The 11,795-nt window shown below is 39.7% G+C and overlaps 1 protein-coding gene across 1 annotated transcript in view; it reads left to right on the top strand.

Moving 5' to 3' along the window:
• wnt7aa (wingless-type MMTV integration site family, member 7Aa) overlaps positions 1-1,145 on the top strand; it is a 14,601-nt gene extending 13,456 nt beyond the window's left edge. The window contains exon 4 of the mRNA XM_039798453.1: positions 1-1,145. This exon is cut by the window's left edge and continues 835 nt beyond it. The gene's annotated coding sequence lies outside the window, so the exon portion shown is untranslated.
• The last annotated feature ends 10,650 nt before the right edge of the window (positions 1,146-11,795 follow it).

The raw sequence follows: 11,795 nt of genomic DNA, 5'->3' as shown, positions 1-11,795 counted from the left end.
AAAAAATAATAATTTATTCAATGAGAAAACTACTGAAGATTTTGAAAATTCACTGTAGACTAAATCTTGTAAGTTGGTGCACTTAAAAGCTAAACAAATTCTCTTTTTTTTTTTACACACTGGAGCTGAGAACTGAAACAGTCACAGAACAAAAACTGAACTTGACTGGATGTCATATTTGGAAGCCTGCAGTTTATGTGCATTAAGCCTAGGAGAATAATATTAAACTACTGTTCCTGGGCCTGCATGATGGGATCGGTTTCTACTTGTTTCTATCCCCCGTCCCCAAAGTTTGCTGCTCGTTGTCTGGAAAGTTACAGAGTTTGTGACGGAGCAGCCATATTGACTCTTCAAGTTAACATCACCAGGAGCAAACGTGAGCTTCCAGACATAAATTCCCCCGAATATATAGAATATATTTTGTAAGAGATTATTTTTATATAATGTTTTTAATTTATTTTCTATCTCAATGTAAGCTATTTTCCCTTAGCATTTCTAAATGTTTAGTTAAAGACTTTACCACTAACACACTGTTCTAAAAATGTGCCTTTTTTTTCTTAGCAGCAGAACATAATAATGTTTTAATGAAATGTGCTGCATTATGATTTGTAACTCATTTCAAGAAACCTTGCTTTGTTACCAATAGAGAGCCAAAGTCCTGATGTCACCTTCAGGCTAGCTGCTGTTCCGCCAACATTAGCTTATATGACTCAGGGCTCAACACTAACTTTTTAAAGTGGTTGCCGACTTGGCAACCAGGCATCAGCCTTTGGTTGCTGAAATTGACAATACGGTTGCCATGTTTTAAACTGCCTATATTTGGAGCAATTCATTTCTTATGTAACTATACCACACATTTTAATAATGAAACAATGATATAATTAGCCTAGCTCCACCATCCTAAGTACTTTCGCTCAATTTTCATTTTCCTTCAGTACTCCGTCTGGGTTTGCGGTATATTCTTGGGTTTTCTCCAGGCCAAATATTTGGCGGTCCAATCAGCGAACAGAGGGAGTGGCTGAGAACGATGCGAGCGAAGACATTCGGTCCATTGTGGCAACGCTGCCGAATATCCAGAAGTTAAAGCCCAAGCAAGAACAATCTTTGCTGAGTTGTGTTGGTGGCCATGATGTTGTGGCCCTCCTCCCCACGGGGTTTGGGAAAAGTTAGATTTTCCAGCTCGCTCCCTTAATGGTGAAGGAGTTGGCTAGCGATGCTAATGCTAAATATAAGCCGACAGTTGTTGTCTCCCCTCTTGTTGCGCATGCGCATGACATACGTCACGACCAAACGTTAGCAATTGGTTATGGCAGATCCAGAGTGGCTCTGGGGAGATCCAAAAGTTTTAAACTTCAACAGAGTACCCACCTTCAAGGAAGTTAACACTTGTCAATGGAGAGAGGCCAGACTCTCTGTACAAATGAAATGTACGAGAGTCTGATAGGACCAGGCTATGAGATAATAGCTTGCAATATAATTTCCCCTCCCTCTTAAATAGGGGTGCAACGGATCCCAAAACTCACGGTTTGGATCACGGTTTTGAGTAATGGATCGGATAAATTTTTGGATCAGCACAAAAAAGAGGGGAATTTAAATGATTATTAAAAATGTAATTACAATAACTTTCCTTCACCAGTAAATTGCTGTTAAACAACAAAAACAAATAAGAAAAGGGTATTTTACAATAACTTTGAATGCACCACAAGGTTTACCAGTTTTAAGTTAACGCAACCTTTAGTCCTGTCTGTATTGTGTGCTAGTTTGTGTTTTTTAGCTCTTAGCTTTAGCTGCAGACTGTTGGACGTCCCGCTGTTGGAATCCTCTACAGGGAAATACAGTCACACTTTTACACTGTTTAGCTGTCAACATTTTAACCGTGTTTAATCCAGTTACTACTGTAGCTAACGGTAGGCAAACGTTACCTACTGCCAAGTGTAACGTGTTATTAGTGTTTACTAGCTTGACATGCAGCGATGTTTCTGTTGCCTCTAACGTCTGTTTCGGAGCATAAGAGAGCAGCGCAGACATTTAGGTGGCACCGTAATGAGGCACCGAAATCCTCATTGCTATTCCATCCGGTAGATACTGGGCACCGATATCATAAAGCTCCGGGTTTTAACATGCGCCATTAACATGAACAGAAAATTGCATTGCCTGTATGTTTTCATGGCAAACGCGTGTGTGGAAACCGGTCGCACAACAGCTGAAATGTTGTGTTGCGCACGGACGTAGTGTTTAAACTTTACGGAGACAACCAATTAAAATATTGATTTCTTTTGAAATAAGATTTTCCAGTTTTGTAAGTTTTGATTTGTTTTTATATATTAAAAATAACCCTAATATTGAACAGGCGGTTGCCAAAGGGGGCAACAAGAGTTGTAACAAATGTTACTATCAGAATTTGATCCACACTGTTCGATAACATTGGAAAGTCTAGAAGAGCTCCATGAATAAATATTTTAATCCATATTGAGTTAGCGGAACGCTAAACCGGAAGTAGCCTGCCAGCGGAAGCCTCCAGTGTGCCTGCTCTATGGGCTGCACAGTGCTGTTCATCTGGATACATTTTACACACGGTTTTGACTCCATGATGGCTTCATGCACCACTAAGCAACTCTCCTAGGAATGAACGTAATGGACCAAGCATCGCCCCAACTTCAGTGTGTTGCTCAGAGCTACGTTGGTTGTTGGAAATCAAAAAATTAACTGGGAGGTTCCAGACTAATATGGATGTGCGAATTAGTCTGGCGATGGCTAATCTACTACAGCATTTGCCATTTAATTTTAACCCTTGACAAAGTTCAACAAATGAATTTCTGAGCCTACAAAAACTACAGCTACTATGAATTTTCAACAGCGTGACCAACAATTGTGGTACATATTTACAGTAATACGCCAGTATTGTCGTCTTCCATCTTTTTAGCTATAATCTCTGCTGTCGAAAAAGCATCCGCGTCATTCTGCCATGACTGCAGCCACTTTGTTCCCACCAGGTCTTCAATGGTGTTTGTCGAACGCTGCTAAAAACAGAAAAAATAAACATAAATACATTTTAGATAAAAAAAAGTCAATCCATCTAGACATATGGATTGAACCACATGACATACTCTTGACCAAGGTTATGTTCCTAAGGTCGACTTTTAGCATGTGTGTTACCACAAATTTGATGTGAATGAGGTTATTATACTTTAGGAACAGAATCTGGGAATTACAGTTTCACTTTGGCTCTCTATGAGGTTAAGCAGTGATCCACAGCTGTGCTCTTTGTCGAGTCTCTCACCAACACCAAGGGGGCTGGGTATCATTTCATATACATATTTGGTAACACTTTATAATAATGGTACATGAATTATCATGAATTCATGCATGACTTCATGCATAAAAAAGCATGGATTTATTCATGTAGTACTGGATGAACTATCAGTGATGTACAAGGATTAATAATATCTCAGGCGTGTCTACATGCAGGACCGATACCTTAATTGATACATCAATTAAGGTACATCAATTAAGGTATTCCAATCATCATGATTTCTGATTTATTAATGATGTCTTCTTCATATTTACATCTGTAGTTAAAGTGACAGGCTGAAGAAAACTGAATTGTAGTTTTGTAATCATGATTAACTAAACATTACTTCTTCATTACTTCATCATGTTTGTGGTGACCTGGGCCATCGTTAACAATGATAAATACGATACGATTAATTGTGGAATACGCAGCAATCAAGTAAAATAGTAAAATTAATAAATATCCTACTTGGGTGAGCATTGTTCTCAGGCATTACTGTTTAAGTGCCTCATGTCGTTATGAATAAAGAAACTATAAAAATGCATCTGCAGTATACTGTATTTTGTGTAAATGTAGTGACATCAGTATCATTTTGCCAACCCACTCTTTTAATTCTTAATACATTTAATGTTAGGCCACCATTAATCATATCTCATTTATCAATGTTAAAGATGGAGCAGGTCAGCACTTTATTTGAAGGGCCACATACATGATGAAGTAATATTAAGTTTATCTTTACTACACTACAATTCAGTTTTCTTAGCCGGTCTCTTTAACTACAGATTTACCTATGAAGAAGACATGAACATCCTTAATAAATCAAAAATCATGATGATTGGAATACCTTAATTGATGCAGGTCTTGTTCCTGCATGAAGTAATGCCTGAGATACAATTAATCCTTGTACATTACTGATAGTTCATCAAGTACTACATGAATGAATCCATGCTTTTTCATGCATGATGTCATGCATGAAGTCATGATAATTCATGTACCATTATTATAAAGTGTTACCAAATATTTTTGGGCCTTTTATTAGACAGTCAAAAGAAGAGAGACTGGAGGACCATGCTGTTTTTTCCTCAGTTCTCTCATTTGGTTATTATAGAGTCTCTAGTGGAGGGTCAGTCAATAGTGACTGAGTCCTTATTAAAGCTGCAGTAGGTAAGATTGTGAAGAGCCAGGACTTTGCCAACAAATTTGAACATCGACAACTTCTCAGTCCCTCCTCCCTTTCTGCAGCAGCCCAAACCGTCTCCTAAGCCCCTCCCACACAACGGAGTTTGACAGAAATGCCGGCATGTCAGACAACATGTTCAATAACTAAACACCAACACAATGTTAACTTTACTCACCAACAGTAAAACGATACTAACTAGCAGGCTACCGTTAGCCATTTCAGCATCATATCAGACCGTTACTATCGTTCCGTTACTATCGTTCCGTTACTATTGTTCCGTTACTATCGTTCCGTTACTATCGTTCCGTTACTATCGTTCCGTTACTATCATCCTCACCAATGTAGCTTTGTGGACTTTTGACTACTAATAGCCAAGTGAAAGATAAATCATTCATGGTAATTATGTTACCTGTTGAGAGGAAATGTGGCTACATCTGCATCGTTCTTCAGATCTTTAAAATCCTCCAGCCACACCACCTCTGAAAGCCACTCCATTATTCACGGAGTTTTGGAAAACCTTTCTGCAGCTCGTGCGCAGGGAGGGGGGAGGGGAGAACGCTATATATGCGTGTGCCTGAGCAGTGATTGACAGGCAGATAGACCACCCCTGTGGCCCTGATTGGAGAAAATCGACAGGGAGCGGTGGAATTTTGCCAATGGCACTACAGGCTGTAGGAGGTGCCAGAGGAGCTGTCTTTATTTTTTTTTTTTACATAATTCATGTAGTTCTACTGGAACATAGGGTCAGTTTCAGTAAATATGACAGAAAGTTAGTTTTATAAGACTTACCTACTGCATCTTTAAAGCGTGTTATTGTATGTTATTGAACTGATGACATTATATCATCAAACTGCTGTAGTGCTCTTAAATCGGAAACCACATTGTCTTTTCATTCATCTTTGGTCTAAACAACTCTCAGAATTAACACAAGGAGGTCATTTTATATTTAATAGCGCTGTCAATCGATTACAATAGTCATCTTGTGATTAATCGCACATTTGTTATCTGTTCTAAATGTACAAATTTAACACTTGAGTAAATAAAGTTTCTTACTACTTTAAACTCTCTGTCCACTTAAAGAAAACTGAATTATGATTGGTGTGTTACCTGAATGCCAAATGAATCAAAGCACACAAGGCCATATGACCTGAACCTGTTTGTAACCGGTAGATACCGACAACATGATCTGCACCTGTCAACCGACTTTACCAGGTAGTATGCGACTGTCCTGCTATTTTTACAGACATGTGAACTCACCGCAGACACTTGCCTTGTTCATGAACTCACGGTGTGCTGCTGAGAGTGAACAGGGGAAACACTGGAATGGATATTTAGCGTTATTTTAAACAAACAGGAAACACTGATGTGTGAAACTAGATTAATTTACTTCTTAGGCGAAGGTGCTACATTGTTCAGGCCCACTTAAACCCCTCGTAACTGCTGCATTGCTTCCTGATTTCCCTAATTACAGAGATGCCCGAGGCTGCGTCAAAGAAATTAGAGGCGTTCAAAGGAATATGTGTTAACCCGTTATCACGTTTATTTGACAGCTCTAGTATTTAATACACATTTATCAAGTCTTATTCAATTCTTATTATTCAATTTCATTTCATTTATAGTTTTAAAATCTCAACAGAAGTTATCTCAGGACACTTTAGAGACAAAGTAGGTCTAGACCCCACTCTATCCACAACAGCAATTGCACTTATTGCAGCATTAGCAAGGAAAAACTTCCTTTTAAAAGGCAGAAAACTTTAAACAGAACCTGGCTCGACCGGTTGGGGGGGGATATATAATAAAATAAATTATGAGGGCAGATCAGGGTGAAGTAGTGTGATTGGGGGTTGTGGTGCACAGGCTGTCACAGCAGTGTGTGTGGGAGTGTGGAGCTGCCGGCTGATGGATTACTCTGACATCTGCTTCATTCACTCTATCAACAACGTTGCTACAACAACCACACTGTGCCCCCCAAAAATGCTCTCCGTCTCATCAAGAGGCCAGACAAAAGCCATTAACAAAATGGTAACCATGCAAAACCCGGATAAAATTTGGATGCTATTTATTTTGTGAAAATGTCAAATGGGACGAAAGCGAAGACGGGGCTTTACAATTGCAAAGGGATGATGTCAGGAATGATTTCAATTAGAGCAATAGAAAAGGTCTTCACTCCCGGAATAATCGGCACAAAACATTCCTCGGCTAAACTTTGCCTCAAAAGAGTGACGCTTTCAAAGGCAGCTAGCCAAACAGCCTGGCTTAGAGTAACGCCAATGTTCTGTCGCTGAAAACTCAACGTTATCTGAGTTTCTGACAGAGCACTGGTTGGTTACATGCTTCACTTTTCTATTCACAAGTCTAATGATATTGCCCCCAACCAATTCTGTCATCATGAATATACACAATCACAGATGCAGAACTGCTACCTAAACGTGCTGATTATCTGTTTACTTAATATAATTAACTTAATATAGCTCTCTGTAACGCTGGTTTCACGTCCTAATAATGCACCCTTCATAAAGGCCTCATTAGGCGTATGATTTGTAATTTTTCTGCTGCTAGGGTTCTCTCAATCAAAACAATGGATGTAAACACAGACTTTTGATGACGTTGGGAATTAGCGTGGGATTATGGGAGTTAGTTTTAATTGTCAAACACCTTTGCCGATTAAAATGTATCTGTTCACAGATGAGTTTATCCATTCAAGTTTTATTCACGTTACGTTTAGTAACGTTTATTAATGTTATTAATATTAATGTCTAAGTAAATAGCTGAAGTTTCCCCCACATAATTACGTTTTTCTTGATTCGATTTGTGTTAGTAGCTGACCAGTTAGCGATCACAATATATTTCAAATGTCAGTGTCACCTTTTGGATGTATTCAGCACCCGGGGGAAAGGGGTTAGTTGTGACGTTATTCACTCTCTTAACCTTAGAGACTTACTTTGTTAGACTGGCTTTGGTTGTTTTGGTGCCTAAACTTAGCTGTCGTCGCCGCAGGACAGTCTTGCCAAATGAATCACAGCACACTAGGCCAAATTGCCTCTCAATAAGACCAGGGCAATGCTAACAAACAATTTAGCATTTAAAAGTAATTTTTTTTAAATGGAGTCCAGCTTAAGATAAAGGTGCATGTGTGTGTGTGTTTTTTTTTTTTTTTTGTGTGTGTGTGTGTGTGTGTGTGTGTGTGTGTGTGTGTGTGTGTTTGTGTGTGTGAGTGAGTGTGTGTGTGTGCAACACAGTCTCACGGCAGTGCATGAAATGGTCACGTAATTTAATCTTCATGAACACGTTTATCAAATTTTTTCCGTGGTGGTCAGCACGTTTTTTTTTTTGTGATGGTCAGCATGTTTTTTGTAATACAATTTTTGTAAACAATTGCATAGTTGTATACAGCGGGACGGGTTGGGTTTAGGAAAAGAAGAACGGGACGGTTGGACTTAGGAAAACAATAACAGGACGCGGGACAACAACGGCACGGTTGGGTTTAGGAAAAGAATAACGGGACGGCTGGGTTTAGGAAACGTGACACGCGGGACACAATCCCCGGGCTCTGGGGTGAAAGTCCTGTGTTGTTTGACCCATCCACCACCCCAACCAACCTCCCTATGCGGATTTTTGGGCTTTCATACTACTCGCTACTGTAGACACTATTAATGCTACATCATCTTCTCATTTAAAAACGTGCTGACCATCACGAAAAAAACAAGATAAACGTATTTATGTACACGAATCAAATTTTATTATTAATGATTAAATTACATGACAATTTCACGAACTCCCATTTGACTTTGTTGTGTGTGTGTGTGTGTGTGTGTGTGTGTGCTGCACAGCCGTGTGGTCACCTTAGGGAACTACACTGTGTTAATTCTGGCCTGTATCTGTTATGAACTTGATTCTATAGGAAATCAATATGAAGTACTCCTGCAACACTAATTTGTAAAAGAAAATGGCCCAGAAATTAAAAATATTTATGGCACCCAAATTGAACGCTAATTTCATCGTATGTTAATTTGTGTTATCTAGTGAGATTTTGTTTAATATGAAATGCCATTATAATCTGTTTCTTTTTTTAGGAACTTAGCCACAGGGGACTCATTCAAAAATATATATCTATATTTTATTAGGGGTCCAAGCTCGAGGGGCTGGGGGCCGCGTTTGCAAGGCAATGCGGATCCCGGTACTAGCGGTGCTGGGAACCCTATCGTAATCGCTAAGATTATTATTTTTTCTTATTTTGCCATTGATAAAAATGTTGCTACAGCCTAAACAGTGCATGGTGGGGCGGCGGTTTTCAGGACTGGTCCAGATCCTTGCATGACCTCGGACACAAAAATTGACTCACTTCTGCCACTATGTGGCGCTACAGTCCCCAACCTTCTATCTCTACTGGACTGCCTTAACTTCACACAGCATGTCCAAGGTCCCACCCACACCAAAGGTCAAACATCGGTCCCTGTGTGCTCCACCAGCACTACACCCCTCCATCTACAGTGCCTGGACCTTGCTGTCTCTGATCATTATTATTATTAATCCTTTATTTGATAGGGACAATGCACATTAATGAACATCTGCATTGAAACAACAAAAACAGACGTAAACACGCCGGATTATAGCCACAGGGCTAATTTACATCCGTAGTCCCTCATCATGCTATCCTCTTCACTATCCCCACCTCTCTCCCTAGGCAACGTACTACTCGTACAATTACATTTCGAAACATCAAATCAGTGAGCACCCCAGCCCTAACAATTGTGTTAGCCACCCACTTGACCACCAAAGCAGCCCTGACCGCAGTGGACGCCATGGTCGGCCACTACAACACTGCTCTGTCTCTGAGCCTAGACTTTCTCGCCCCCCTTAAAACCTGCATTGTCTCCCTCACCTGTTCAGCTCGCTGAACTTCGCTCCATGAAAGCCTCTGGTCGTCGACTGGAGAGACTTTACAAAAAAAGCTCTTCAAAGCCAAGACAAATTATAACACCACCCTCATCGGCAACCAACAAATACCCTAGCATGCTGTTTTCCACTATTGACTGCCTGCTATGCCCCATTGACACCTCCCAACCTGATTTCTTCCAGGCCAAAGTGGATCTTATCCATCAGCAACTCCTGGTGTGTGCTCCATCCACTTCTAATTCCAACCAATCACAGAGTATTGCTCCCTCCCCTGCTCATCTGACTCAGCGCTGCCTCTCCTCCTTCACGCCTGTGGACAACCTTCTAGTGGATGTGGATTTTCGGGCTTTCATACTACTCGCTACCATAGACGCTCTTAATGCAACGTCATCTTCTCATTGACTTTACAGTGGCATTGTTTTCCGTGGTGGCCACACGGAATTTTCAAACATTCCGTGCTACCACCACGTAATGCAGTGTTAACAGTTCGTGATCATTTCACGGAATTCTGTGAGACCAGGCTGAAAAAAGTTGGAGGGACTGAACAGACTCTGCTATGGCCGCTGGCTGACGTTAATGTTAGCTAACGCTAACAAAGTTAGCTTGCTTATTCCACCCGACACTGGTTAGATTTAGTGAGCCGAGTTGTCATTTATCTGGCGAGAGCAGATGCTTTCCTATGCTGTGACAAGAGTGTGTTAATAAAACATTAAGTTGTTACATTTTACCAATTTAGTGATTGGTCTGTGTAATTTTGACATAGGTCAACCCGGAAGAAAAATCAAATTGGCAGAGCGCCACCTACTGTAGCGGAGGTAGAGTTACTCTGTCATTCTCCTCATTCTTCCCCGCTCATGTACACGAGGAGATAACTGGCATAACCTGGTTATTCACGTAACCGGGTTAAGCCAGTAGTACTGCTAACATTGGCTTGTTCCTCGTGAGACAGGTTAACCAAGAAGAGTAAAGTCCTGGACACATCCCCACACACACACACACACACACACACACACATGCACACGCACATGAACACGCACACACACACGCACACACACACACACACACACACACACACACACACACACACACACACACACACACACACACACACACACACACACTACATTTTACACTTTGGATTGCTATGGATTTAAGGCTCATTAAAAGTAATTTAGTTTACATCATTTTATGCATTGCATTAATTTGTGGTGTAGGGTGAAATGGGGGCGGGGATGTTGCGAATAGGCCTTTTTCAACCAATGCCCCAGAAAATCTCCCTCTTTTTCACAGTTTAATGTTGGCAAGTATGGACTGTTATGTCAACACTGCCTGGCTGGTGTTTATCCTCCTCCAGCATCACTCTTGCTTTGACTTGTTAGCTAGCTCTGAAGTTCCTCAGGAAGACCTGAATAATTGATTCCACTAGATCAATAGACCACTATAAAAGAGCTACAGATAATCTGGACCAAAGTTTATATTATTTTTATTACTATTTATTAACAACCTTTTAACATTAACAATTGCACACTTGATGGATTATTGTCAGAACCCTTTATTAATGACTTATTGGCATTTATAATTGCTGATGACTTAATAACCTTTGCTGATGGGTTATTGGGCAGTGAGAAACCAATGAGTACTTAATGACTTACTAACATTGTTTCTAATTATCAGTTTTTCTATCAAATGTCCCAAATAGTGCCAATTGTAATTTCCTTAAGGCCAATATGACATTCAAATTGCTTCTTTAGCCCAAACCTTAAACATATTAAATCAGCATTAGTAAACGGAAAAGCAAGCTAAAAGAAGCTAAACTGGACATTTTAGCATTTTTGTTTGATAATCTACTTAAATTATTTACATATTATTCATTAATTTATGATCAGTAACCTTTTTCTGTGCGTGTTATATTGTGAATACCCACCAGTGCTCATTTGATACCCATTTTTGATATAAATAAAACAATCAATAGTGAATGGTATTAAGTTGCTCCAGTACAAATCAAGCAGGATTAGAAGAGCGCTCTTAGAAGAAGCTACAATGTAAGTCATTTAATTGCGCATCTTCAATTTACATCCACAAAAGTCCTTATTTTGCCACTGACAGGCTTAGATTATTATTCAAAGTGTCTGACAACATTATGGAAAGGATTCCTATTAAAGAGTAAGATCCTTTGTATATAAACAATAAAAATACACAAAATTGCTATCACTAAACCCACTAGACTTCATGTAGATAAACAGAAATGTTATCATTGTTGTATCAAAACCATGAAAAGCCGTTTTGGTTCACGTTTCTACTTTTCCAACAATCACTAACTGTGGTTTCGTTGAAATAAACACATAATTTACCAATTTACACGTGAAAATAGACTAGCTCTATATGTGCTAAAAAATATTGGTTATTTGGCCCAAACACACAGGTACA

Source organism: Perca fluviatilis, chromosome 4, assembly GCF_010015445.1.
Source record: "Perca fluviatilis chromosome 4, GENO_Pfluv_1.0, whole genome shotgun sequence".
Lineage (NCBI taxonomy): Eukaryota > Metazoa > Chordata > Actinopteri > Perciformes > Percidae > Perca > Perca fluviatilis.
Note: the sequence above shows the minus strand (reverse complement) of the source record. Positions and strands in the feature narration are given on the sequence as shown.